The sequence below is a fragment of the Bufo bufo genome, chromosome 1 (genome assembly GCF_905171765.1).
Source record: "Bufo bufo chromosome 1, aBufBuf1.1, whole genome shotgun sequence".
In the NCBI taxonomy this organism is placed as follows: Eukaryota; Metazoa; Chordata; class Amphibia; order Anura; family Bufonidae; genus Bufo; species Bufo bufo.
This window is the reverse complement of record NC_053389.1, coordinates 538,601,774-538,629,375: the sequence shown is the minus strand read 5'-3', so window position 1 is coordinate 538,629,375 and position 27,602 is coordinate 538,601,774. Positions and strand designations below refer to the sequence as shown.

At 41.1% G+C, this 27,602-nt stretch overlaps 1 protein-coding gene across 1 annotated transcript in view; it reads left to right on the top strand.

Annotated features, from left to right (window-relative positions):
• TAFA5 (TAFA chemokine like family member 5) overlaps positions 1-27,602 on the top strand; it is a 721,247-nt gene that overhangs the window by 635,617 nt on the left and 58,028 nt on the right. The gene's annotated exons all lie outside the window — the stretch shown is intronic.

Sequence of the window (27,602 nt, the reverse complement as noted above, 5' to 3'; positions counted from 1 at the left end):
TTACGGTGATTATTCAGTCTGGTATTAAAATCTGTGGAGGTTTCTCCAACATATAACATGTTGCATGGACATGATAGAACATATATAACATATACTGTACTCAAATTTTTTATATATTACAGTTAAGCCGGTCGACAAAGGTGGCGCTGTAGTTGTCATGGATACATGCAAGTATATTGCAGAGATACTTAGACAACTCAGTGACACCGATGTCTATGGCGTTTTGGATAGTGATCCAAAATTTGAGATAGGGAAAGTGATAAAGCGGAGTTTGACTAAAGCATTGACAGCTGGGGTGATTGATGAGGGTTTTATGGAGTATCTTAAGTGACCCATCCAGTCACTCCTGTTATAGATATATATATATTACCAAAAATTCACAAGACCCTCAGTGATCCCCCTGGGCGCCCCATCGTGTCAGGTTTAGACTCTGTCTTTAGTCATCCGGCAGTCTTTCTGGATAGGATATTATGTAATTTTGCAATGGGTAGAAGCTCATACATCCGAGATACCTCCGATTTTTTTATTAAATTGGGGGAGGTTGACATTTCATGTATTGAAGGGCCTTTTTTGGCATCATTCGATGTAACCTTGCTATATACATCTATTAACCATGCCAAAGGTATTGATGCCGTGACTCGAATGTTACAATTGTCTTCATTTTCCGATGCAGCATGTAGTTTTATAGTGGAATTGATGGATATAATCTTGAGGTATAACTACTTCCTATTCTAGGATAAATTCTATGTACAAAAACGGGGTGTTGCAATGGGGTCTAATATGGCCCCTACGTACGCAAATATATACATGCGGACCTTTGAGGAGGACGTTGTCTATCGGTCCCACCACTTCAGACATGTTCTGAGGTGGTGGAGATACATAGACGACGTCTTCCTCATTTGGACTGGAAAATAAAGTGAGTTGATTGAATTCAACAATGCTCTCAATAGTGTTGAGGACACTTTGCAGTTTACTCTGGTATATTCCAGCACAGAGTTACAATTTCTAGACACTAAGGTGATACTCAAAGTAGGTGGATTATATACTGAATTGTATACAAAACCCACAGATAAAAACACTATACTTTAATATAGCAGTAGTCACCACAGGAGAATGATTAGACATCTACCATTCTCACAGATGTTAAGGGTTAGACGCATAGAATCAAAACCAGATAGGATAGATGGTACATTGGATAGAATGATAAATACATTTTCTCAACGAGGATATCCTAAGAGATTGCTGGCTACACACAAGGAAGCAGTAAATAAACTCGATAGGAATAGAATACTGACTGAACAGAGATCTAGAACTGAGGCTACTAGACTTTCGTTCATTTCTACATATATGGAGTCTAGTAACGATATCAGTAACATTATCAGGCGTCATTGGCACATTTTAAAAGGATGTATAGGGGAGGCACCAGAATTTGCATCCCCCCCACTTTTTTATATCGCAGGTCCAAAAGTCTGCGTGAGCAGTTTGTTAGAGCAGACGTTGGAACGACCAAGATTGTCAGACAGGGCACATTGATGCAGCCTGGGCTAGGCTGTTTTCCTCGCCTTGGCTGCGTCAATTGCCAGTATATGTGCAAGGGTAAATCCTTTGTACATCCTGGCACTGGTGAGATATATCCTATTCGTTTCCATCTCACATGTATTTCAGAATACGTGGTATATGTTCTATCATGTCCATGCAACATGTTATATGTTGGAGAAACCTCCACAGATTTTAAAACCAGATTGAATAATCACCGTAACACGATTAGGAAAAAACGTCTTGACCTACCTGTCACTAAACATTTTTTTGATATATGGTATGTACATCACGAATAAGTTGCAACACTCGATTAATGGTACAGAGATACTTTATTTATTTTGTTGTAATCATGATATAATATCAATGTATTAAATGGTTAAAAGTTTTATGTTTTGTAATGATCATGTGACACTTTGTTAATGATGTGGGGGTATATATTTTGTTCACTGAGTCCCTTTTATTGCTTGAGAAAGGCTCAATTGTGGAGCCGAAACGTTGCTACACCATGAGTGAATATACTTTCGTCATTTATATATATATATATATATATATATATATATACACTCACCTAAAGAATTATTAGGAACACCTGTTCTATTTCTCATTAATGCAATTATCTAGTCAACCAATCACATGGCAGTTGATTCAATGCATTTAGGGGTGTGGTCCTGGTCAAGACAATCTCCTGAACTCCAAACTGAATGTTAGAATGGGAAAGAAAGGTGATTTAAGCAATTTTGAGCGTGGCATGGTTGTTGGTGCCAGACGGGCCGGTCTGAGTATTTCACAATCTGCTCAGTTATTGGGATTTTCACACACAACCATTTCTAGGGTTTACAAAGAATGGTGTGAAAAGGGAAAAACATCCAGTATGCGGCAGTCCTGTGGGCAAAAATGCCTTGTGGATGCTAGAGGTCAGAGGAGAATGGGCCGACTGATTCAAGCTGATAGAAGAGCAACGTTGACTGAAATAACCACTCGTTACAACCGAGGTATGCAGCAAAGCATTTGTGAAGCCACAACACGCACAACCTTGAGGCGGATGGGCTACAACAGCAGAAGACCCCACCGGGTACCACTCATCTCCACTACAAATAGGAAAAAGAGGCTACAATTTGCACGAGCTCACCAAAATTGGACTGTTGAAGACTGGAAAAATGTTGCCTGGTCTGATGAGTCTCGATTTCTGTTGAGACATTCAAATGGTAGAGTCCGAATTTGGCGTAAACAGAATGAGAACATGTACCCATCCTCTGATGGCTACTTCCAGCAGGATAATGCACCATGTCACAAAGCTCGAATCATTTCAAATTGGTTTCTTGAACATGACAATGAGTTCACTGTACTAAAATGGCCCCCGCAGTCACCAGATCTCAACCCAATAGAGCATCTTTGGGATGTGGTGGAACGGGAGCTTCGTGCCCTGGATGTGCATCCCTCAAATCTCCATCAACTGCAAGATGCTATCCTATCAATATGGGCCAACATTTCTAAAGAATGCTATCAGCACCTTGTTGAATCAATGCCACGTAGAATTAAGGCAGTTCTGAAGGCAAAAGGGGATCCAACACCGTGTTAGTATGGTGTTCCTAATTATTCTTTAGGTGAGTGTATATATATATATATATATATATATATATATATTCTGTGCTTTTAGGTATCTGGACATAAGAAAAACATCTGGTTTTTCTAGGGTTTTAAAATTAGGTAAATCTAATTATCTATTCAACAAAAATGAAGCTAAAAGGGAAAATCCATGTGAAAAAGTGAGAAAAACTTCATTCCAATTCCCCCAGTCACCCCCCCCCATGAATCAATAGCTTGCAGAACCACATTTAGCAGCAATAGTGTAAAGTAATTGTTTTCTGTATAAACTTATTAGAGTTTCACATTGCTGAATTATGGCCCGCTCTTCTTTACAAGGTTGCTTCAGTTCATTGAGATTTCTAGGCATTGGTTTATGCACATCACTCTTAAAGGGAACCTGTCACCTGGATTTTGGTTATAGAGCTGAGGACATGGGTTGCTAGATGGCCGCTAGCACATCCGCAATACCCAGTCCCCATAGCTCTGTGTGCTTTTATTTGATACATATGCAAATTAACCTGAGATGAGTCAGAGCTTGAAAATATGACTCTTCTCTGGTCACACAAGTAAGATATGACTCTTTTATGTTAATTTGCATAAAAGGCAGGAAGTACAAAAATGCATAATACTTATTGAATTCGTCTGAAATTAAATTAAAAGTGTAATTTATATGTTTAGGGTAACACAATGAACATTTAGAAACGCTCAGTGAGGGTAGCATAGTAGAGGTGAAAGGTTCCCTTTAAGGTTCCACCAGTTTTTAACCCTTTCATGACCGGGTCCAAAAAGGCTTGAATGTCCAGGCAACTTTTTGTGATTTTGTGCACCTGGTGGTTTAGTGACCGGAGCTTTTTTATTTGTTTGACTGCAAAAATAATTTTTGTGACTTTTATTTTTTTTACGTGACACTTAGGAATTTTTATTAGGATGCGTTTTTTTTTTTCTTTTTTTTAAGTTTAACATTGGAATTAAAATTGCTAATTATTATTAAAAAGTCTTTTTTTTTAATTAGAGCTTTTTATTTTTTAACTATTAAAACTGACACAAAAATTAATTATTGCAATGGGTTTCCTATTTTGTGACAATCATTTTCATATATAACATGTTGATGGTTTCTGTCAGTGACGGCATTTTTTATATTTTTTTTTTGTATTTTTATTATTATTTTTATTTTTTTTACTTATATTAAAAATTATAATTTTTTTGCACATATTCTGTCCCCCAGGAGGTCAATAAAAGACCTCTGGAGGACACAGACTTTTTTCTTTTTTACTTTTTTTTTCACAGTTTCTACTGTAACTAGGGCATTCACAGGAGCCCCAGTCATAGAGGAAAACAGCCCCCTGTGGGGGCATTACACACAGGCAGAGTCACGAGACCACCGGGACTAACAGAGGAAGCGGCTATGCGCTCCTTCAGCAATCTTCTGCCTGCACAGGAGAAGGCAGAAGCGGTAATAAACCACTCCTGTCTTCTCCTCAGGGTCCCCGCTGAGTCTGTCAGCCGGGACCCGACCTGCTCCTGCTAGATTGCAGGAGCAGGAGCTTTAATCCCAGCGCTGGGATTAATGTGCTGCCAGCACGTGTATATACGTGCTAGCTGCATGGGGCATGTGCAGATAGCACATATATATAGCCGTATGGCAGTCAAGAAGGGGTTAAGTTTGGTTGAAGTCTGTACTTTGGGCCATTGAAAATTATTGGTAAATTTCGGATCAGTGTTCTGTTGCTTGACCTAGTTTTGGCCAAGCTTTAGCTGTTGGATAGATGGCATCAGCTTTGACTCTAAAATACCTTGATATACAAAATAATTAATGGTCAACTCAATGGCTTCAAGTTGCCCAGGTTCTGTGGCTTCAAAACAGATCCAGATCATCACAACTCCAGCATTGTGTCTGACAGTTGGTTTGAAGTGTTTATGCTGACATGCTTGTTTTCTTTTCACATATCACTAGGATATGCCACCAATGTCCTATACAGGTGAGGCATGAAAGTGAACATAAAGAGAGCCACCAATGCCTGGTCCACCTCTAGGACTTGCACTTATCTCTAGAACAGGGTCAGCTCACGCGCAGCCACCTCTCTATTAATATCTATAGAGAGTTCTGAAAATAGCCAAGCTGGCGCTTTTGGGGCTCCATTCTACAGATAGGTGCGGCTCCCAGAGGTGTATTGGAAATTTCTAGTGATATGCCACCAAAATGCAACATTGTCCAACACCTTTAGCTGAGGCCTATAGACTCTTAGATGTAGCTCTTGGGTTTTTTGCTGTTTCTCTGAGCATTGCAAGGTCGGACCTTGGGGAGAATTTTCTGGGATGGCCACTTCTGGGAAGATTGTCAACTTTCATGAATGTTTTCCACTTGTGAATAATACTTCTCATTGTAGAGTGAAGGAAATTAAATTGTTTGGATCTTGCTTCTCCAAGATCATTGCTGACATCTTAAATTCTTGGCATGGAGTTGACAAAAGCCTGAATGCTCCAGACTTGAAAACTGCCAAAATGTATGATTTTGTAGAGGTGATCATACTCGGTGATGTCAATTAATCAAGGGTATTTGATTAGAAGCACCTGGCTGTTACTTACCCTCTTAATTCCTATGAAAGCAATAAGGCTGTGTTTCATTTTTCACTCACAGCTTCTGCATTTTTGGTATATGAGGTTTTATGATCCCTTTTTTTAAATGCAAATTAGGTCATTGATACATTGAGGGTGTCACCATTGCTCATGTTACACCCAAGCTCTGCTTCGTTCTGTGGCCAGCCCCCCATCCCCCCTCACTGCTTTGCCATTGCCTGGTTTTGTCAGTCAAATCAGTCGAGGGTTGGGGTCTGACCATATAAAAGAGTGAAGCTTGGGTACAGTAAGAGCAATGGTGACACCCTCCTTGCACCAAGGGCAATTTGCATATTAAGAAAAAGTATTATAACTCGGGAACAAAGCTTCAGTTATATGTATATGCAAACAGATGGATATAGAGATCGCTGGTGACAGATTCTCCTTAATTATGCTATGTGGGATGTTCAAAGTTTGAATATTTTTTATAACACAATTATGTTCTCTAGTTCTCAATAACTTATTTCTTTATTACTAGTACTGCAATCTCAGGGGCCAGGTGTATTTATTTGACAGATCATGTGACACTTTGATTGCACTGATGGGACTATATTTAACTAATTATTTGACTTTAATTGGCTGAGCCAAACTGTATTTAGAGGTTTAATAGCAAAGTTTGCATAGCATAGTACCGTTTTTATTCCAATGTAATAATCTGGACTAATTTGTCAGGCCCACTACATTAAAGAAAACGTGTCACCAAAATGTTTACCTGCCAGTTAAACAAGATAGTAAAGGTCCTTTTCCACGGGATGATGTACAAGCAGATTGTCAGCTGATTGCTAGCAGAGAAGACTGCTGCATTAACAATCTTTTCCAGCTCCTCCAGAGAATGGGGAGGAGCAATAGCTCATGCCATCGCTCTTCCCCATACAGACTCTCTGTTTCCCACCAGCCGATCGTGTTTGCACAGCGCGATCTGCCACCGGCAAACAAGGATGTTTTGTGCTACACAAACAATCCAATTAGCCAATGAATAAGCATTTCGCTAGTTTGGGTAAAAGCTGATGCATTTACATCGTCAGATCACTAGATTACTTCGAATGCTCGTTAGAGATGATCCGTTCAATTCTCGGCCCGTGTAATGGGCCCTTAACACATATCTTTTTTTTTTCTAATCTGATTTTATTTTTTTATTATTATGGGGGCTGCCATCTTGCCTGAGCTGTTCTTAACAGCATTTATACAGCACTGAAAATATTGCTTTATGGTAGCCCCATGGCCATAGAGGGAACCTCTTTGTCTTCTATAGGAGAGCTTTTGAGGCATGCTCTGTGACCTGTGCAGAGGTCATTGTACAAGGAAAGAATAGATAAGTTTTGACACTCACCTGATGTGAATGGTGGATCCTGTCTTATCTATACACAGACGTTATTTCTCCTTATCATTTTAGGCAGGTATAGGCCAGGTTCATATCTGCATTGTAAACTCTAGCACTGTAATCCAGTCACTTTATGTGGTGTACATGCTGGCTTTCAGCCAAACAAAAAATGCTACACACAACAATTTTTCTCTGGCTAAAAGTCAGCATATATGCCGGAAAGCAGCCGGATTACCGCTGGATCCAATTATAGTAAATAGAGATCCGGCGGTACATGGTGGTATCCGCTATGCTGGATACCGGGAACTCTGGCAGTCTGTTCCTCTGCAGGAACAGACTGCGAAAGTTCAGAGTGCAGATGTGAACCCTGTCTTTGAAGCACATATAAGTGCAATAAAGTAATCTGTATAGACCAAGAAGTGGCACCATTTATTAGGCTTAGTGGCCATTGCAATAACTAAATAAATAATATAGATAATATATTATACTATATTATATATATATATACTATAATATATTATATATCATATACTATATATATTATAGATAAATTAAATGGAAAATTAAAAATAACATCACCAAAAACTCTTAAAAAATATGTTAAACGTGAAAAAAATGTGATTTAAGCAATAGGTTATTTTCTGATGACACATTCCCTTTAAATCTGAATTAAAATCTATTTCCATGTTGTGATGCAACACCAATTTTAGTTTCAAGCAGAAAGAATTGGCAACCACAAAAAAATGTGGTTTTAAGTACAATGGAGGATAAAACTTTGTGAGATGAACTGCTTTAAAAAAAAATACAACACTATGTAAATCTATGTATGGTCACCTACTGGTTGTGATGTGGATTGCAGCCTGTCAAGGGTTTTGCTAACATGTTATTACATTGTATTGCATTTGTTTTATGAGAAATTAGAGTCCTTATGCAAACTCAAACAAAATTAAAGGTGGGCAGATGTATATGTTAGCCCTGTTGTCTAATATGATGTGGAGAAAAAAAAATGCTCCACTTTTTCCAATACATTCAATGATTCTGAGGAAAAGTGCACAGGGGCTTTATGAATATGGTATTCAGCCTATGTAACTGCCATAGAGACATACCCCAATATATCCAAAACAGGAAATTGTTTTAGGAATAATCCTAAACTTTTCGGACCCAAGCATTCAGATAAAATACAGTGAAGAGACTCCAACAGATTACCTCTGTATTGCATGCCACATTTCCTGTGATATTTTTAGTTCCATCATGTATTTACATAATGGCCATATATTTTTTCTGAAGACTACCTCTTTATACACTGCTCAAAAAAATAAAGGGAACACTTAAACAACACAATGTAACTCCAAGTCAATCACACTTCTGTGAAATCAAACTGTCCACTTAGGAAGCAACACTGAGTGACAATCAATTTCACATGCTGTTGTGCAAATGGGATAGACAACAGGTGGAAATTATAGGCAATTAGCAAGACAACCCCAATAAAGGAGTGGTTCTGCAGGTGGTGACCACAGTCAACTTCTCAGTTCCTATGCTTCCTGGCTGATGTTTTGGTCACTTTTGAATGCTGGCGGTGCTTTCACTCTAGCGGTAGCATGAGATGGAGTCTACAACCCACACAAGTGGCTCAGGTAGTGCAGCTTATTCAGGATAGCACATCAATGCGAGCTGTGGCAAGAAGGTTTGCTGTGTCTGTCAGCGTAGTGTCCAGAGCATGGAGGCGCTACCAGGAGACAGGCCAGTACATCAGGAGACGTGGAGGAGGCCGTAGGAGGGTAACAACCCAGCAGCAGGACCGCTACCTCCGCCTTTGTGCAAGGAGGAATAGGAGGAGCACTGCCAGAGCCCTGCAAAATGACCTCCAGCAGGCCACAAATGTGCATGTGTCTGCTCAAACGGTCATAAACAGACTCCATGAGGGTGATATGAGGGCCCGACGTCCACAGGTGGGGGTTGTGCTTACAGCCCAACACCGTGCAGGACGTTTGGCATTTGCCAGAGAACACCAAGATTGGCAAATTCGCCACTGGCGCCCTGTGCTCTTCACAGATGAAAGCAGGTTCACACTGAGCACATGTGACAGACAGGACAGAGTCTTGAGACGCCGTGGAGAACGTTCTGCTGCCTGCAACAACCTCCAGCATGACCGGTTTGGCATTGGGTCAGTAATGGTGTGGGGTGGCATTTCTTTGGAGGGCCACACAGCCCTCCATGTGCTCGCCAGAGGTAGCCTGACTGCCATTAGGTACCGAGATGAGATCCTCAGACCCCTTGTGAGACCATATGCTGGTGCGGTTGGCCCTGGGTTCCTCCTAATGCAAGACAATTCTAGACCTCATGTGGCTTGAGTGTGTCAGCAGTTCCTGCAAGACGAAGGCATTGATGCTATGGACTGGCCTGCCCGTTCCCCAGACCTGAATCCAATTGAGCACATCTGGGACATCATGTCTCGCTCCATCCACCAACGTCACGTTGCACCACAGACTGTCCAGGAGTTGGCAGATGCTTTAGTCCAGGTCTGGGAGGAGATCCCTCAGGAGACCGTCTGCCACCGCATCAGGAGCATGCACAGGCATTGTAGGGAGGTCATACAGGCACGTGGAGGCCACACACACTACTGAGCCTCATTTTGACTTGTTTTAAGGACATTACATCAAAGTTGGATCAGCCTGTAGTGTGTTTTTCCACTTTAATTTTGAGTGTGACTCCAAATCCAGACCTCCATGGGTTAAAAAATTTGATTTCCATTTTTAATTTTTGTGTGATTTTGTTGTCAGCACATTCAACTATGTAAAGAACAAAGTATTTCAGAAGAATATTTAATTAATTCAGATCTAGGATGTGTTATTTTTGTGTTCCCTTTATTTTTTTGAGCAGTGTATCATCACGTTTCAGTGGTTGCCTCAAACAAGTTTAATTTTAAGCTATATTCTGTATTTTTATATTTTATATGGATAGAAAGATTTATCAAATTTTTTGCCTTAAAATTTTGAAAACCCCATGAATTATTAGATGTTATCACTTGGAACAATATACTTATTTACTTAAAGGGGTTGTTTTACTTCTGCAAATAGCATTTATTATGCAGAGAAAGTTAATACAAGACACTTACTAATATATTGTTATTATCCATATTGCTTCTTTTGCTGGCTGGATTAATTTCTCTATCACATTATATGCTGCTCGTTTCCATGGTTACGCCCACCCTGTAATTCAGCAGTGGTGTCCTTGCATGCACATAAAAAAAAAAAAAAGCACCAGCAGTCTGGACCTCCAGAGAGGCTGGCACGTTTTTCTGTAGTGTGCAAGCATATCCACCATTTCCGGATTACAGGGGGTTGCAACTAGAGATCAGTGAATTGAATTTTTCGATTGACCCCGAATCCGAATTTCCTTATGCCTCGTGGTAGCGAATTGCATTTTTTTCTAAAATGGCTGCTGCACATGTTAGGACATGGAGCAAGGAACTCTGGGAACGAGGGATCACCCAATAATGTCATACATGCAGCCAATCAACCGCCAGCCAGCCCTGTGATGTCACAGCCCTATAAAAAGCCTCAGCCATCTTGTATTCAGCCCTTTTCCAGTGTACTTAGTGCGGGGAGAGACGTTAGCAGGCGCTAGGGACAGTGCTAGGAAAGACTTGAAAACTTATATTTTGCTCAATAGAAGTTCAAAGAAAGAGCATTAGAAGTGTAGGGAAAGGATAGGGAGGATTTATTCCACAGTATTGAAGCAGAACAGGGTTCAGTAGGGGTGTTTACAGCCTGGCTAAAAGGAACAATCTTATTACACCTTGCTGCACTGACTGCGGATCCAAATTGCCATTATACTGCTGCTCGCTTCAGGTTTGCAATAACGCTGTAATTCCAGTAAACCATTCTTGTTATTGGGGTCTTATTAGCCCTTGTGAGGTGCAGTAATATATATATATATATATATATATATATATATATATATATATAAAAATATGTTCTAAAGCTTTTTTTTGGCGTGTATAAGTGGCAAAAAAATACTTTAATTTCCGTTCACGGGCGCAGTTATTTGTTTTAAAGCCTTTTTTTGGCGTGTATTAGTGGGGAAAAATAAAAAGGACTTATTAGCCGTTGCGTGGTGAAGTGAGTAAATTAAAGCCCTTTTGTCATGTATAAGTGGCAAAAAAACTTTATTTGCCGATCATGGCTGCAGCTATTTGTTCTAAAGCCTTTTTCTGGGGTGTATTAGTGGGAAAAAGGGAAAGGGCTTATTAGCCGTTGTATGTTGAAGTAAGAAAATTACACCCCTTTTTGACGTGTATTAGTGGCAAAAAAAAAATATTTGCCATTCATGGCCGTAGTTATATGTTCTAATGCTTTTTTTTGGCGTGTATTAGTAGGGAAAAATAGAAAGGGCTTATTAGCCGTTGCGTGGTGAAGTGGGAAAATTAAAGCCCTTTTTGGCGTGTAATAGTGGCAAAAAAAAACTTTATTTGCCCACCACGGCCGCAGTTATTTGTTCTAAAGCCTTTTTTTGGCGCATATTAGTGGGAAAAAGGAAAAGGGTTTATTAACTGTTGTGTGTTGAAGTGAGAAAATTAAAGCCCTTTTTGGTGTGTATTAGTGGCAAAAAAAAAAGTATTTGCTGTTCATGGCCGCAGTTATATGTTCTAAAGCCCATTTTGGCATGCATTGGTGGGGAAAAAGAAAAAGGGCTTATTAGCCATTGTGTGTTGAAGTGAGAAAATTATAGCCTTTTTTCGCTTGTATTAGTGGCAAAAAAAACTTTATTTGCCATTCACGGCAGCAGTTATATGTTCTAAACCCCTTTTTGGCGTGTATTAGTGGTAAAAAAGAAAAATGGCTTATTAGCCGTTGTGTGTTGAAGTGAGAAAATTAAAGCCCTATTTAAAGTGTACTAGTCGCAAAAAAAAAAAATTTGCCGTTCAGCGGTGAAGTTCCACTGTACTACAGCCATTTATGGGGTGTATTAATAGGGTAAATACATATGTCTTATTAGCCATTCTGCAGTGAATTGTGATTGATATATTTATTTTTATGGGCTGTACTAATAGAAAAAAGAATACGTCTTATTAGTCGGTCTGCAATGAACCGACATTTTTATACAGCCATTGTTGTGGTGTATTCATGGGAAAAATAAAAAAGTGTTATTAGTCATTTTGCGGTGAATTTACATTGTCATACATACATTGTTGTGTGGTAATAATAGTGTCACAGAGCACAGTGACTTTAAGACTTTGTTGGTTGTCCTTTGCCCCCCCCCCCATTGACTTGCCCTGTGTGCTCCTATCAGGGGCGTAACTAGAGTTCTATGGGCCCCAGGGCAAACTGAATTGGGGCCCCCCTCGCGAGCCTCTGCCCTTACCCATACCCTCCCCCACTCTGTATGAAGCCATACATAAAAAAAAAATAATACTCTAGTCACTAGAGTATTTTTTATTTATTTTTAAATGTATGGCACACACTGGCTTCATATGAGGGATGGGGGGAAGATGAATGAGGATCAGTGGTGCCGTGCGGCAGTGTGTCTGAATTCAGAAAGGGGGGTCCGTGCCGGCCATATGAGGGCAGCCAGGGGCAGCAAATAATAAGGGGGCAAAATTAAAATAAAATACTCAGTGGGCAAAAAATTTAAAATATATAGAGGGAATGGTAGCAAAATGAAATATAGTGAGACTCTTACTATATTTCATGTTGCCCCTGCCCACTCCCTCTATTCATTTAGATTTTTGCCCACAGAGTATTTCATTTTCATTTGCCCCCGGGCTCCTCATTATTTGCTGCCCTATTATGGCCGGTCCGGGCCCTACTGAATTCAGACACACTGCCTCACGGCACCACTGATCATCATTTATGTCCCCCTCCGTATGAAGCCGGACGCAGGTGTGTGCCATTTTTTACATAAAAAAAAAAAAGACTACCTACTCTTGTTTGTTCCGCTCTCCTCACTTGAGCGCTGAGGCGGCTGGCGGGCTCGTCCTTCCTGGCTGCTGTGATCCCTCGAGACCCGCCACGGAGGTCACGGGTCTCGCGCTTACAAGTAAGCGCAGCGCAGCCACACAAAATATAGGGAGGGCCCGCCGCACTTAATAAAAAACCACTTGCGGGACTGCTTTACTCCATCTCTCCTGGGGGCCCTATGGGTCCCCCTGACTTAGGGGCCCGGTCGCAATTGCAACCGCTGCAACCCCTATAGCTACGCCACTGGCTCCTATGTGTCCCCATGTCCCAGGACCATGTTACTTGTCCACCTAAAGGGAAATGTGTTGTATTTATGTGTATTCCCCACCCTCCAGCAGCCTCACATATCTGAGAGATAGGGAAGCTTCAGATTTCTGACTTCCTTAACTATCAGACTCAGAGGCACCTGGGAGTGGCTACAATGTTCTATCTGTTTGTGCCCTGCTGTGTCCAGGGGTATATAAGATGTGTGGTTTTTAATAAAAGGAGAACATTCTGTCTGATTCAAAGAACAAAGGAAGTCGTGTGCACTTATTTGAATCATTACAGCAGGGATCCAGACTGGCTGGTCCTAAGAGAGCTAACCAACGAAGAAGAAATACAGAGAGCCATCCAGGGTTGGAGGAGAATTTTTAAAGGCACAGTGCAAGCATGTACCCAGACAAGTGAACCCGTTACATTGGTGGCAGCAGTAGGATTCTCCTCAAACAAAGGAACCTCAGCGCAGAGAGATGGCAGAAAGTTACAAACTGATGAACGTAGCAGCACTTTAAGATCTACTAACGCAGAGAGGGGAAGACGCAGAAGGACTCAAAAAAGCAGAGCTAATTGCCACCCTCATAGATCTTGATCAGCAAGACGAAAGACAGCATGACACGGACGAAAGAGAAAAAACTCTGAGCCAAAATGGCTATGAAGCCACTCCCCACAAAGAAATGGATGTCGTCTCCCAGCGGGTAAGGAGCAGACTGGCAGTATATGGGCCAAATCCTTCCTTTGAAGTGATAGACCGGGTAACTCAAATGGCAGAGAGAGAAAGGGCTAGCGAAATAGAAAGAAGCCACAGCAGGAGCAGTTCTGGAGATACCACCTCCAAACGGAGCGCAACTTTCAACAATAGTCTAAAGGTGACCCATCAATCGTTCAAAGTGTTTGAGGAGAACCGTGGGGACATTGATGGATTCCTCCAGGACTTCGAGAGGCAGCTTAAACTACACAACATTGCCGACTCTGAGTGGGTCCCCATCCTGGCCGGCAAACTAACAGGCCGAGCAGCGGAAGCAGACTGGGCCATTCCAGATGAGCAAAGCAGAGACTATGTGGAGGTCCAAAAAACACCTCCTAGCCCGGTATGCCATTACCGCCGACACGTACCGGCGACACTTCCGAGAGGCAAGGATGGGACCAAGAGACACTCACACGGAATGGGCGCACAGGATGAATTGTGCTGCCCGCAGCTGGCTACAAGGGTGTAAGGCCAACACCTTTGAAACCGCACTACAGCAAGTACTAATGGAGCAATTTTTTCTTAACATTGCTGGGGACATCAAAGACTGGGTCATGGACCACAACCCAAAGACACTCAAAGAAGCGGCAGAAATGGCCGACAAGTTTATGGACATCAGGAGGCACCCCACCAGGATCAGCAACACCTACCCCCTGCCTTCGGGAACTAGTTTTCCTTGTTGCCGAGCACAGCCACTGGCACCCCAGAGACATGTTCCAGTCCCCTCACAATGCCAGTACCCGGCCCCAGTCTGCAACAATACCCCTGCAGATGGATGCTTCCACTGCAACCAGCCTGGACACTTAAAGAGTAACTGTTCCCACCTCCGGCCAAGGCCCCGTCACAACCCACACCAAGCTTCATCGGCACCCAGACAAGCTTATTGCCTCCAGGAATAAACTAGAGACCAGGACACCTACCCTGAGAAAATCTAGGCCTCAATATACATATGACGAATGGGGCTATCCACATGAAGTCTCCCTTGTCCAACAACCAGCACTAGACAACAGGGGGCACCACTACCAGCCTGTCTGAGTTAATGGGCAACAGAAGGAAGGACTCAGAGACTCTGGGGCTACCCTGACCCTAGTCCAACCCAGCACTCTTCTGCCAGTCCAGCCACTAGGACACAAGGTGGATGTAAAGGTAGCTGGCGGACAGGTCCACCAAATTGATATGGCCCTGGTCCACCTAGTCTGGGGTGCAGACAAAGGGTACAGAAAGGTGGGAGTCATGCCAGGGCTCCCACGGATGTATTATTGGGCAATGATCTGGGGCGGATGGAAAGCCACTTTGTAGCCCCCGAGGAGGACAACCCCAACCCTGAGTGCCTAGCAGTGACCCGGAGCGAAGCCCTCCGCATCAGGACCCAGGTACGCTCTGACCCAGACCCCCCTCCCATAACTGATCCCACACCATGGCCAGACCCTGGCCTATTCCAAGACCAGACCCGTACTGATCCAACCTTGAAACGGTTTAGGGAATGAGCAGAATCAGGAGGGGTAGGCCCGTATGCTGACCAGATAGTCTCGAATGGAGGCCTACTCTACCGATCCACCCTCGGTAACGCTAAGGGCCACACAGCTGTCCCTAAACTCCAACTAGTAGTTTCAGCCGCCCACCATCTTGCACTTCTAGCCTTAGCCCACAAAGCTCAACTGGCCAGCCACCTAGGGATTGCTAAAACCACTGACCGCCTATCCAAGACATTTTTCTGGCCCGCGCTGTCCCAAGAAGTGGCCAAGTATTGCCACTCGTGCGATCTGTGCCAGCGGGTAGGAAAGCGTAACGACTCCTCCAAGGTCCCCCTTTAAACCCAGACAAGCACTGTACCCAGACAAGTGAACCCGTTACAAATAGCAAAAGTAAGTACGTGTTATTAGCCGTTCTGCAGTGAATGTACATTGTCATTCAGTGTTGAAATTTGTTTGTGATACAGCCTTTTTTGGGAAAATTGGTTTGTGAATGTAGACTTTCTTCTATAGGGACTGAGAAATTGAGTCAATTAGCCATTCAGTGATGAAATTTGTCTGTGAACAGCCTTTTTTAGGAAAATTGATAGGTGATTGTAGAATATCTTCCAGAGGGACTAACAATTCATCGATTAGCCATTCACTCGTGAAATTTGTTTGTGATACAGCCTTTTTTGGGAAAATTGGTCGGTTAATGCAGACTTTCTTCTGTAGGGACTCAGTAATTGCGTCAATTAGCCATTCAGTGGTGAAATTTATTTGTGATACAGCCTTTTTTGGTAAAATTAGTAGGTAGCTATAACTACAGTCAAGGACAATATATGTCCTTTATGGCCCACTGGGTAAATGTGGTTCCTGCCCAGCCACACCAGCAACTTGGCCAGATGACGCTGCTTCCACCTCCACATTGTCACACCGTTGGTCCTGCGACAATGTCTGCCTCCTCATCCTCTGTGTCCTCAGCCTCCACTGCAGGGACAATTCACAGTGCTCCTCCAGCATACCACATGTGCAGGGCACGGCGGTGTCACGCTGTTATACACCTCATTTGCCTAGGCGAATGGAGTCACACAGGAGAGGAACTGCTCAGTGTCCTTCATCAAGAAATAAAATCCTGGCTTTCTCCGCGACAACTCAAAATTGGAACCATGGTGACCGACAGCAGGAAAAACATTATGTCGGCGCTGCATCAAGGAGGACTAAGCCATGCACCCTGCATGGCGCAAGTGTTCAATCTGGTTGTAAAGAGGTCCTGAAGTCTTCCACCCATCTGCAAGACATTCTAAAAATGGCCAGGAAACTTTGTATGCACTTCAGCCACTCGTACACCGTCAAGTACACCCTCCTTGAGCTGCAGCGGCAGAATGGCGTCCCCCAACATAAGCTGATATATGACATTCCCACCTATTGGAATTCCACCCTCCATATGTTGGACCGACTATATGAACAGAGAAAGTCCATAAACGATTTCTTGATGATCCAAGCGGACAAAGGAACTCCCCTATGTAACTTCGATGTTAGCCAGTGGCAGCTCATGCATGACACCTGCCATTTGCTCGTGCCCTTTGAGGAGGCTACTTTATTTGTCGCCAGGACTACGGGATGAACAACATCATTCCACTGATTCATATCCTGGAAAAGATGCTGGTAAATCTAATCTGGCTGGTCAGGGGACTGGAGACTTAGCCCCTACATCTCATGGCCACATAAGCCCTGTGGAGGCTGAACTGGAGGAGGGGGAGGAGGAGGACATTGGAGCACAAGAAATGTGTAGTGAAATGGGTGGTTTTTCTACACAGGTGACAAGTGAGGAGGAGCAGGAGCCACCGGAGGAGCAAGAGGGAGATGAGTAAGACAAAGCAGATCACCAAGTCACACAGTGGCAGTATGCAGTGGAAATGGAGGCAGGGAGTCCCTCCGAGTCACTTGCGCAAATTTGTCACCATTCACCAGAGGGATGACTACTGGCTCTCCACCTTGTTAGACCCTCGCTACTGGTCCAAATTGGGGGTTCTTTTTTACACCCGCTGAGAGGGAGGACAAACTGAACTACTATAGAGGCTTCCTATTCAGTCAGTTGGCCGCTGCCTATCTGTGCCATTGTCCATCCTCTCACAGGTTTTACCAGGGGGATAGCCTCTGCCATTGCTGCTATAGCAGGGGGAGGGGTAGGAGCATTTCCAGCTCCATCCTCAGCAACTTAAGTTTAGATTTGCTGAAGAGCAGCTTTCTTCACTTGTCTAGTGAAGCATGACCTGAACAAGCAGGTGGTGGCATACTTGGACAGCACCCTGCCACCCCACATTGAAGATCCGCTGGACTACTGGTAATATGCAGAGTTTGCCCAGGAAAAGCTGTTCTGCCTTGCCAGTAGTGTGGCATCAGAGCGGGTGTTTAGTGCGGCGGAGGCCATAGTTACCCCAAGAAGAACTCGCCTGTCCACCCAAAATAGGGAGAGACTGACCTTTGTCAAGATGAATCAGGTGTGGATCAGCCAAGATTTCCACCCACCAATGCCTGATGCATCAGACTAGATCATCTATGGTGCCACACCAACACTTTTACAAAAGAAACCGGTTTATTATGGCTACCTGCCTCCGCTAATATTCTGATGCTGCCACCCGTCTGATGCCACACATCTGATGCCAAGTGCTCCTTCTTTCACCCACCATCTTTAGCTGGTTCTGGTATTGTCACCCACCTCCACACTATGTCACCTTACTACTCTGTGGTCTCATGCTGCTGCCACCTCCACACTATGTCACCTTGCCAATCTGTGGTCTCTTGATGCTGCTGCCACCTCCACACTATGTCACCTTGCAACTTTGTGATCTCCTGATGCTGCTGCCATCTCCACACTATGTCACCTTGTCACTCTGTGGTCTCCTGATGCTGCTGCCACCTCCACACTATGTCACCTTGTCACTATGTGGTCTCCTGATGCTGCTGCCACCTCCACACTGTTACCTTGCCACTCTGTGGTGTCCTCATGCTATTGCCAACTTTACACTATGTCACCTTGCCACTCTGTGGTCTCCTGATGCTGCTGCTACCTTAGCACTATGTCACCTTGCAACTCTGTGGTCTCCTGATGCTGCTGCTACCTCAACACTATGTCACCTTCCCACTCTGTGGCCTCCTGATGCTGCTGCCGCATCCACACTCTGTCATTGTGCCATTTTGTTGCCTCCTGATGATGCTGCTGTCACCTCAATACTGTCATTATGCCACTCTGTGGCCTCCTCCTGATGCTGCTGCTGTCTCCACCTCCATACTCTGTCATTGTGCCACTCTGTGGCCTCCTGATGCTACTGCCACCTCCACACTCTGTTATTGTGCCACTCTGTGGCCTTCTGATGCTGCTGTCACCTCCACACTGTCTTTGTGACACCCTGTGGCCCCCTCCTGATGCTGCTGCCACCCCCACACTGTCATCGTGCCACACCAAGGCCGCCTAGTGATTCTGCTGATACCTCCAGATTTTGTCATTGGGCCACTTTGTGGTCTCCTCATGCTTCTTCCACCTCACCACTATGTCATATGGCCACTCTGTGGATGTGGACTTCTCACCCTGTTCCCATCGTCCCTACTTCATGACTGGGCCACTATTTTGCCTTTCGTCCTGGCTGACATCATCATTTATTTGACCCTACTTCTGATCTGTCAGAAGGAAGGAAAAATGAGACACACAACGGATCATGTCTATGTAACAGTTGTAAGGTCTGCATGACATGGTCCTTATTTTGCATCAGAATTAGCTTATGATTTGGTAGCCAAAAGCAGGAGTGGATACAAAACACAGAAGACATGCAAATATTCCATTCACGTGTCATATCTGTTTTGGATCCACTCCTATTTTTTTTGGGCTTAAGCAATACTGATGGATTACTAACCAAATGCTGACCGAGTGAAGGCGGATGCTGCACAGACAGGATCCGTTTTTTGGGGGTTATTGTTCTAACGGATCAGAGGAAGGGCAAAATATTCAGTGACGTCAGCACAAACTTACTGCTGACACCCACTCCACTCTGTTGGTGGGGCCTTCCTTGTATAAGCGTTTATTAGAACAGGTTCTGTAGAAATCTATGTGGAATCAGTGAATTAGTATAAAAGGAGTTTGCTCTTTCATGCTATAGTAGGATCCTGGGCCTCTGCATGGTTCTTTATACCTGGCGCTAATATTGACCTGTAAGGCTGAGTTCACACTTGAGGTATTTGGTTATTTTTGGCCCTGTAATTGCCCAAATAAGTGATTGTAATGATCCTGCTTGTAATGATCCTGCATAAAGGACACTTACATAATTTTTTATTGCACAGCCTATATGTGACGATTCTATAAAAAATAAATATATATATTGGGTGAATGGTTTTCTGGGTATAATTTTTGAAGTCACTCCATATATTATACTTCCTGTCCTGACTCTTTAAACTCCTCTTTTGTTTAGACTTTTAGCATGGCAAATAGCCTCACTTAACCATCACTGCAACCAGAGAGAGCCCCCCTGAAGTGGATCAATTAGCATATCACACATTACACTGATAAGTGCAATGCTTTTCTGTGGGCATTTTCTTTTTATCAAGGTCCATGAAGAATAATAGAGTCGCCATACTGTTTTTACCCCGGCAATTATTGATTATTACCCTTCTGATAAAATATTCCCCTCACAGCAGCATTATGCTGATAGATGATTACCTAACTATATAGAAGGTCTTGACAGATACAGTATTTTGTTTCTAATTTTCAAAAAATTTACAAAATTAAAACAAAAAGACAGGAAAAAAATTATTAAAAAATCTTTTTCTATGAATGCTGAGATTAAAACAAAAGTCCTCTTTTGATGAAAGTGTCCATTTAACTTTCTTATTTTCTCTAATATGTAGCAGATCAAGTACTTTATAGCTAGAATAAGCAGATTACAATTCCACTTGTACTAAAGCAGACAAAAAAAGTACCTGAGCTCTCTGCTTCCATTGAGCTGTTAGCAAGATGTAGAAAAAAAACATAGGGGCTGTAAGATTTTTTAGTTTTTCAATTAAATTTACTTTAGCTGATCCTTGTCTCATATGTATAAATGACACATACTGATAATACAATATTGTAAATAATTGAACAGAGGAATGGGTTCTATAAATCTCAATTTTTTGTTTTTGTTTTAGAGAAAATGATTACTGAATAGATATTGTATTTGTTACTCTACCCAATATAAACATCCATTCAATTCCTTTTTTTTTAAGTCTCTAAGATCCTTAGCAAATGAAATGTGCTTAAAGTAAGATTATTGTATGTAATGCTATTTACAGTGAAGTGGAAAAAGTAGCATTCTAATTAACTGCTCGATTTGTAACATGCAAGAATATCCTCTTGCTTCTCTTAAAATTATCTCCATTGCATCCTCTTAAAAAGAAATGTTTGCCATTTATAGCCATTATAGTTACATAACTCTTGGAAATAATAAAAAGAACAAAAATGTACTTTGAGATATCTCTCCGCATTTACAAGCAAATTTCAGTGAAGGAGAACTGCATAAATTGAAAAACTAACAGCAGTATAAACATGTCAGCAAAAGCGATCGTTATTACAAATAGATTTAAATTTTGAGTTTTGTGATTACAACATAATATTCTTTTGTAGCATTTAATTTACACTGTAAACACCTGTAAGTGAATTCTAGTTTACCGTTATTTATTTTATAGTGAGAACGCAAGCAATGAATCTCTGTTGACTGTTTGACTAATATATACTATGAGCATTAGACTTTGTTTTAGTTTATAGCAAAACATTTGCTAAGGAGAAGCAGTAGCGATCTGACTAGAATTGAACGTGCATCCTGGGCTCTGTTCATGACTTTATGACTTTCATTTACAATGGAGCCATGACGGTTAATAGTGTACACCTACACAGGACATGAAATGCTGCAATGAATCCACTGCAAAATTCCCATAAAGCTGAAGATTTCATCCTTTGCATTGAAATCCGCAATATAAATTGATATGATATGACACCCCAAAAAACATTGCCCAACTTCTCCTGAGTACGGCAATACCACATGTGTGACACTTTTTTGCAGCCTAGGTGGGCAAAGGGGCCCACATTCCAAAGAGCACCTTTCGGATTTCACCGGCCATTTTTGTACAGATTTTGATTTCAAACTACTTTTACGCATTTGGGCCCCTAAAATGCCAGGGCAGTATAACTAGCCCACAAGTGACCCCATTTTGGAAAGAAGACACCCCAAGGTATTTCGTGATGGGCATAGTGAGTTCATGGAAGTTTTTATTTTTTGTCACAAGTTAGTGGATTATGAGACTTTGTAAGAAAAAAATAAATAAATAAAAAATCATCATTTTCCGCTAACTTGTGACAAAAAATAAAAAGTTCTATGAACTCACTATGCCCATCAGCGAATACCTTAGGGTGTCTACTTTCCGAAATGGGGTTATTTGTGGGGTTTTTCTACTGTCTGGCCATTGTAGAACCTCAGGAAACATGACAGGTGCTCAGAAAGTCAGAGCTGCTTCAAAAAGCGGAAATTCACATTTTTGTACCATAGTTTGCAAACGCTATAACTTTTACCCAAACCATTTTTTTTTTTTACCCAAACATTTTTTTTTATCAAAGACATGTAGAACAATAAATTTAGAGAAAAATTTATATATGAATGTCATTTTTTTTGCTAAATTTTACAACTGAAAGTGAAAAATGTCATTTTTTTGCAAAAAAATCTGTATATTTCGATTAATAACAAAAAAAGTTAAAATGTCAGATGCAATGAAATACCACCAAATGAAAGCTCTATTAGTGAGAAGAAAACGAGGTAAAATTCATTTGGGTGGTAAGTTGCATGACCAAGCAATAAACCGCTAAAGTTGTGGAGTGACGATTTGTAAAAAAGGGCCTGGTCTTTAGGGGGGTATATATCTGTGGTCCTTAAGTGGTTAAAAAGTGTCCCTTATTATGATGGTGTTTAAACACAGTGTTATCAGAGAAAATCAGTGGCTTGTTGGGACCAAGCATCAAAATATTATACCTTGTCTGCCCCGTTTACACACACAAATTAATGTAAGAAGAAACATTGGCTTGATTTGCACAAGTGTCCCAAAAGTAAGCCATAATGGGGGCAGATGTCTACTGATATTTATACACATAAATGGTAGTGTTGAAAGAAACAATGGCTTATATTGAACAAGCCTTGAACAATTCTCCCTTATCTTTAGGAGCAGCAGCAGTACAGTGCAGATGTGGAAAGGGTAACATAAGGTCAAAAGTGTGTGCTATAATAGTGGTATGTGGCAACAATAGTAGTGGCAGTAGGACCAGCAGAACATGGAAAAGACAAGGCAGTAAATGTTTGCGTGGCAGTGTAGGGGTAGTATTAGTAGTATGGATGACTGCTTAGAAGTAATAATAGTGACAGTAGGGGGAGTAGCAACTGTGGTGGTGGCAGCAGAAGCCATACAGTACAAAATATATTTATTAGACTGGGGCTTATTGTGATCTTGGGAAAGTTGCAGATTTTGCCACAGAAGAGCGTGCAACTAAATCTGTGATAGCATACAGTGGCTGTTTATAGGTATTAGGTAATAATTGCAATTAACATCAATATAATAAACTTGTTGGTCATCAGTAACTGATTGGTCGGATCCAACACACAGGACCCCTAGTAATCACATATTTGAGAAGGCACCAGTGCTTGCAGTAACTCTGTGGCCTTCTCAAAGTTTAGCCTAGGCCTAGGCGCAGCTCAGCCATAACGAAGTGAATGAGCTGAACCAAGCACAGCCGCTATCAAATGGGCGGCACTGTGCTTGGTGAACAGATAGAAGGCTGCGGTGCCTTCTCAAACAGCTGATCGGTAGCGATCCTGGGTGTCGAACCCCACCAATCAGTTCAAAATTCTCAGATGTGTCACATCCCTTTAACCTTAATTAATAAGTTAACCTTTAGTACAGTGGGAAAAAAAACACTAAAAGCGCATCACAACACACTGTGTCAAAACTCTACTGCATTAACAAATTTAGCACCTCTACATCTGAACTGCCTTGTAGTGGAGTAATTATTATTTAATTTGATTTTTGTTTTTGTTAAGTATGGGTGTTTATTCTGGTTACACTATTTTCCAGAATATGTCAAATCAATGATACGCTACAGTATATCAATAAGTTAAATAAAGAATAAAATATAATGTACTATCGTTACAGATGAATAGTGTGGATATGCACAAATGGAAAAATAAGACATTGGTGCTATTACATAGAATTATAAAAAATGCTCTTTTGTTTGGCTAAACTTGCTCGCACTGTTGTGTTCATAATGAAGTCTGTGAGAGCTGTAGTCTTGGCTGTTGTCCCAGATCACTGTATACTTGGTAGTGTATGAGGCATTGCCCCTTGGGGACTGAGGGGCTGAATCACAGCATTTAATTCTTAATGATTGTTCTGCTTGGTCAAGAGGATACCAAGGCAGGAGTGTTCTTTATTTATTACTTACTGCTGTATCACTTGGCAACAAGCCCTTTTAATTTAGTCATCACCATGCAATGCTTTTTAATCTATTACACACAGAATTCTGTAAAATGCATCTCAAAGATTATAATACTAATTAGAATCTAAAAAAAGAGCAATATAAAGCATATGAATAATTAATCAATATTGTAATTAGCTATTCTAAATATTTACTAAGGTTATAGCCCTAAAAAGGAAAATATTTAACTATAGTTGTGCTTCCTGTTCACCAAACTGTTTACTTGAAATGCACACAATATACGCATATAGGTATGTATCATATGTTGGAGATGAGAAAAGTGTTAATTGCAGTCTGCTCCATTGTGGACTGTATAACGTGGCATGATGTGAGCAATCATCCCGGAACTTTATATATGGTATATTATTGTTTAGCTTACACTTAGCACTCTGGCGATAATATGTCAGACTCATTTAAAATAATTTTATGATTTACAGTAGTGTCTATCAGTTGTGATGTGAATCAATTAATACTCCCTAGATCATTGCTTCCTAACTAGGGCTCAAGGGTTCTCCAAAAAACAGCAGCGTACATTTGTTACTCATCACATTTTGTGAGTGATAAACCTGCATAAGCTACATTTGGATTTGTCACAGACTTTGCTGCAGATTTGCTATATATTTAACCCCAAATGAACGGCATATCTGTGCCATAGGAAAATACCTTTAGGGTATGGCCACACAGTGAGGTTTCTGCATGAGTTTTTGGAGGCCAAAATCAGGAGTGGATCATAAAAGGAAAGTAAGTATAATGGACATATATGACTTCTCCTCTTCTTTAATTAACTTCTGTTATGGCTTGCAAAACTGCATCAGGAAAGCTGACCTTGTGGCTGTATCCTTACAGTAGCAATAGATTCATTGTATTCTATTTAAACATATCTGAACTGGAATAAAGCACAAGCCAAGAGTTATTGAATGCTTTACTTTTTAGTGCACAAAACTTCTTTGAGGTAAATATGGATATGGGCTCTCTGCGATGGGAAATTTAATAATAGATGTGTTGTGGCATATTGACTATACCTCAACGTGAGTGTTGAATTGTAGCAATAAATAAATGGCAATATTGCTATATTGTGCCTTCATGTATTAATAATTTATTTGTAGATGTTCTGTTCATATACATATGTACGTAACAGTCATTCTCATTAAAGATAGAGAGAGCTACGGTATTACAATACAATTACAATGGTGTGCAACTCTACTAGCATCATGATTATGGCTGCTACATCTGAAACTGGCCCATTAGGCTATATAAATTTTTTCAAGCATGTTTTTTTTTTTTTTTTCATTTTTAGAATTTTTGGTCTGGATATTGCTCTGAAGATCCAGAATAAAGTACAGAACAATGTGTTTGAATGGGGTTTTAAAGAATCATTGTTCAAACATAGCAGAAAAAAAAATCCACATTGGTATTAGGACATGTTGCATTTTTTTTCTATTATGTTATAAATAGCTTTAATGCAGTTGTCAATCTGCAATGTAATTTTACAAATTTACACCATAACAAAATCTGCTTTAGTACATGCAGCAACATCTGTTACAGAATATTCCCACCTCATCTGAACTTACTTTGTGAACACAGAGCATGATGACACAGTACAGGTGTGTTGCAGACAATTCTAGGATAGTTTCAAACATCTGTAAAAATGTTTGCACATGTTACAGAAACAAGCCTGAACAATGCTCTTCTGGGAAACATTAGGTCCACGCATTCCAATTGACATGTGCCCCCAAAACAGTGTTGCAACCTATTCATGGCAACAATATTTTCTTTTAGCAGGATAATATGGATTGCCACACAGCAAAAGTATTAAATCTTTCAGGCACATTCTGAGTAATGAGGAAGATGACAAAGAGTTTATGGTATTCCTATATGTATGGGTGCATATACAGTGCCATGCAAAGGTTTAGGCACCCCTGACCAAAATGACTTTTACTGTGAACAATTAAACAAGTTGAAGATGAAATGATCTCCAAAAGACATAAAGTTAAAGATGAAACACACTTTTCAACATTTTAAGCAATATCAGTGTATTATTTTGGTTTTGTACATTTTTAGAGTGAAAAAGGAAATTAGTAACTTGTAAAAGTATGGGAACACAAGGAGATTTGAGTGATCAGCTAACTTTGACTGAAGTCTTGGACCTTAACTAGCCTGTTAGGGTTAAGGCTTGTTCATAGTCATCATTAGGAAAGGCCAAGTGGTGCAAATTTTAAAACTTTATAAAAACCCAGTCTCCTACAACCTTGTCCCCAAAACAGTGGTTATGGGTTCTTCTAGGCAGCTACCTAACACTTTGAAAATGAAAATTGTTGAGGCCTACAAAGGAATAGAAGGCTACAAGAAAATTGCAAAGCATTTTCAGGTTGATATTTCCTCAGTTTGAAATTTAATTAAGAAATGTCATAATTCTGCAACCATAATGACAAAATGAAAACTGAATTTTAAAAATGTTTTGCACATTTATTAAAAAAAGAAAAAAACAATGCATGGACATAAGTATTCAGATCTCTTGCTGTGGCACTTGAAATTCAGCTCTTCCTCATTTCTCTTGATTATCTTTAAGATGTTTCTATAACTTGATTGGAGTCGACCTGTGGTAAATTCAGCTGATTGGACAGTAGTGCTGAGTGCGAATATTCGAATCGCAAATTTTAATCGCGAATATTGCCACTTTGAGAATTTGTGAATATTTCGAATATAGTTCTATATATTAGTATTCGCGAATAGTGTTGAATATTCTAATCGCAAATTTATCGCAAATTTATCATGAATATATTACATTGACGATTTTCGCAATGAAGTAGACAATGACGAGATTCTGGAATTTGCTAATTTATGGCTAATATTCATCCAAAAATTTGCGAAATATCGCAAATTCTAATATTGCCTATAACGCTTATCACTATTGGACAGGATTTAAAAAGACACGGTCCTGTCTATATAAAGTATCACAGCTAACAATGCATATTAGAGCAAAGACCAAGCCATGAGGAGGAAGAACTGCCTGTAGAACTCAGAGACAGGAATATACAAATCTAGAGACAAGTAGAAAAAATATTCTGTTGCACTGGGAATTCCCAAGAGCACAAATGGTCCATAATCCTTAGCCTTAGGTGAAAGAAGTTTAGAACAATCAGGACTCTTCCTAGAGCTGGCTATCCCATGAAACTAATATTGAAAAGGGCCTTGGTAAGAGAGGTGACAAAGAACCCAATCAATGTTCACTCTGGCTGAGCTCCAGAGATCCTGTGTGCAGATGGGAGAAACTTCCATACGGTCAACCATCACTGCAGCACTACAATCTGGGCTTTATGGCAGATTGGCCAGAAAGAAGCCTCTCCAAAGTAAAAGACACATGAAAGCATGCCTGGAGTTCACAAAATAGTAAATAAAGGACTCTCAAACTGTGAAATACAAGATTCTCTGGTCTCATGAAACCAAGACAGAACTTGTTGGCCTCTATTTTAATCACCTGCTCAATACCATCCGTACAGTGAACTATGGTGGTGGCAACATCATGCTGTGGGGTGTTTTTTTCAGCAGCTGGGACAAATAGGCTGAATGGAGCGAAGTA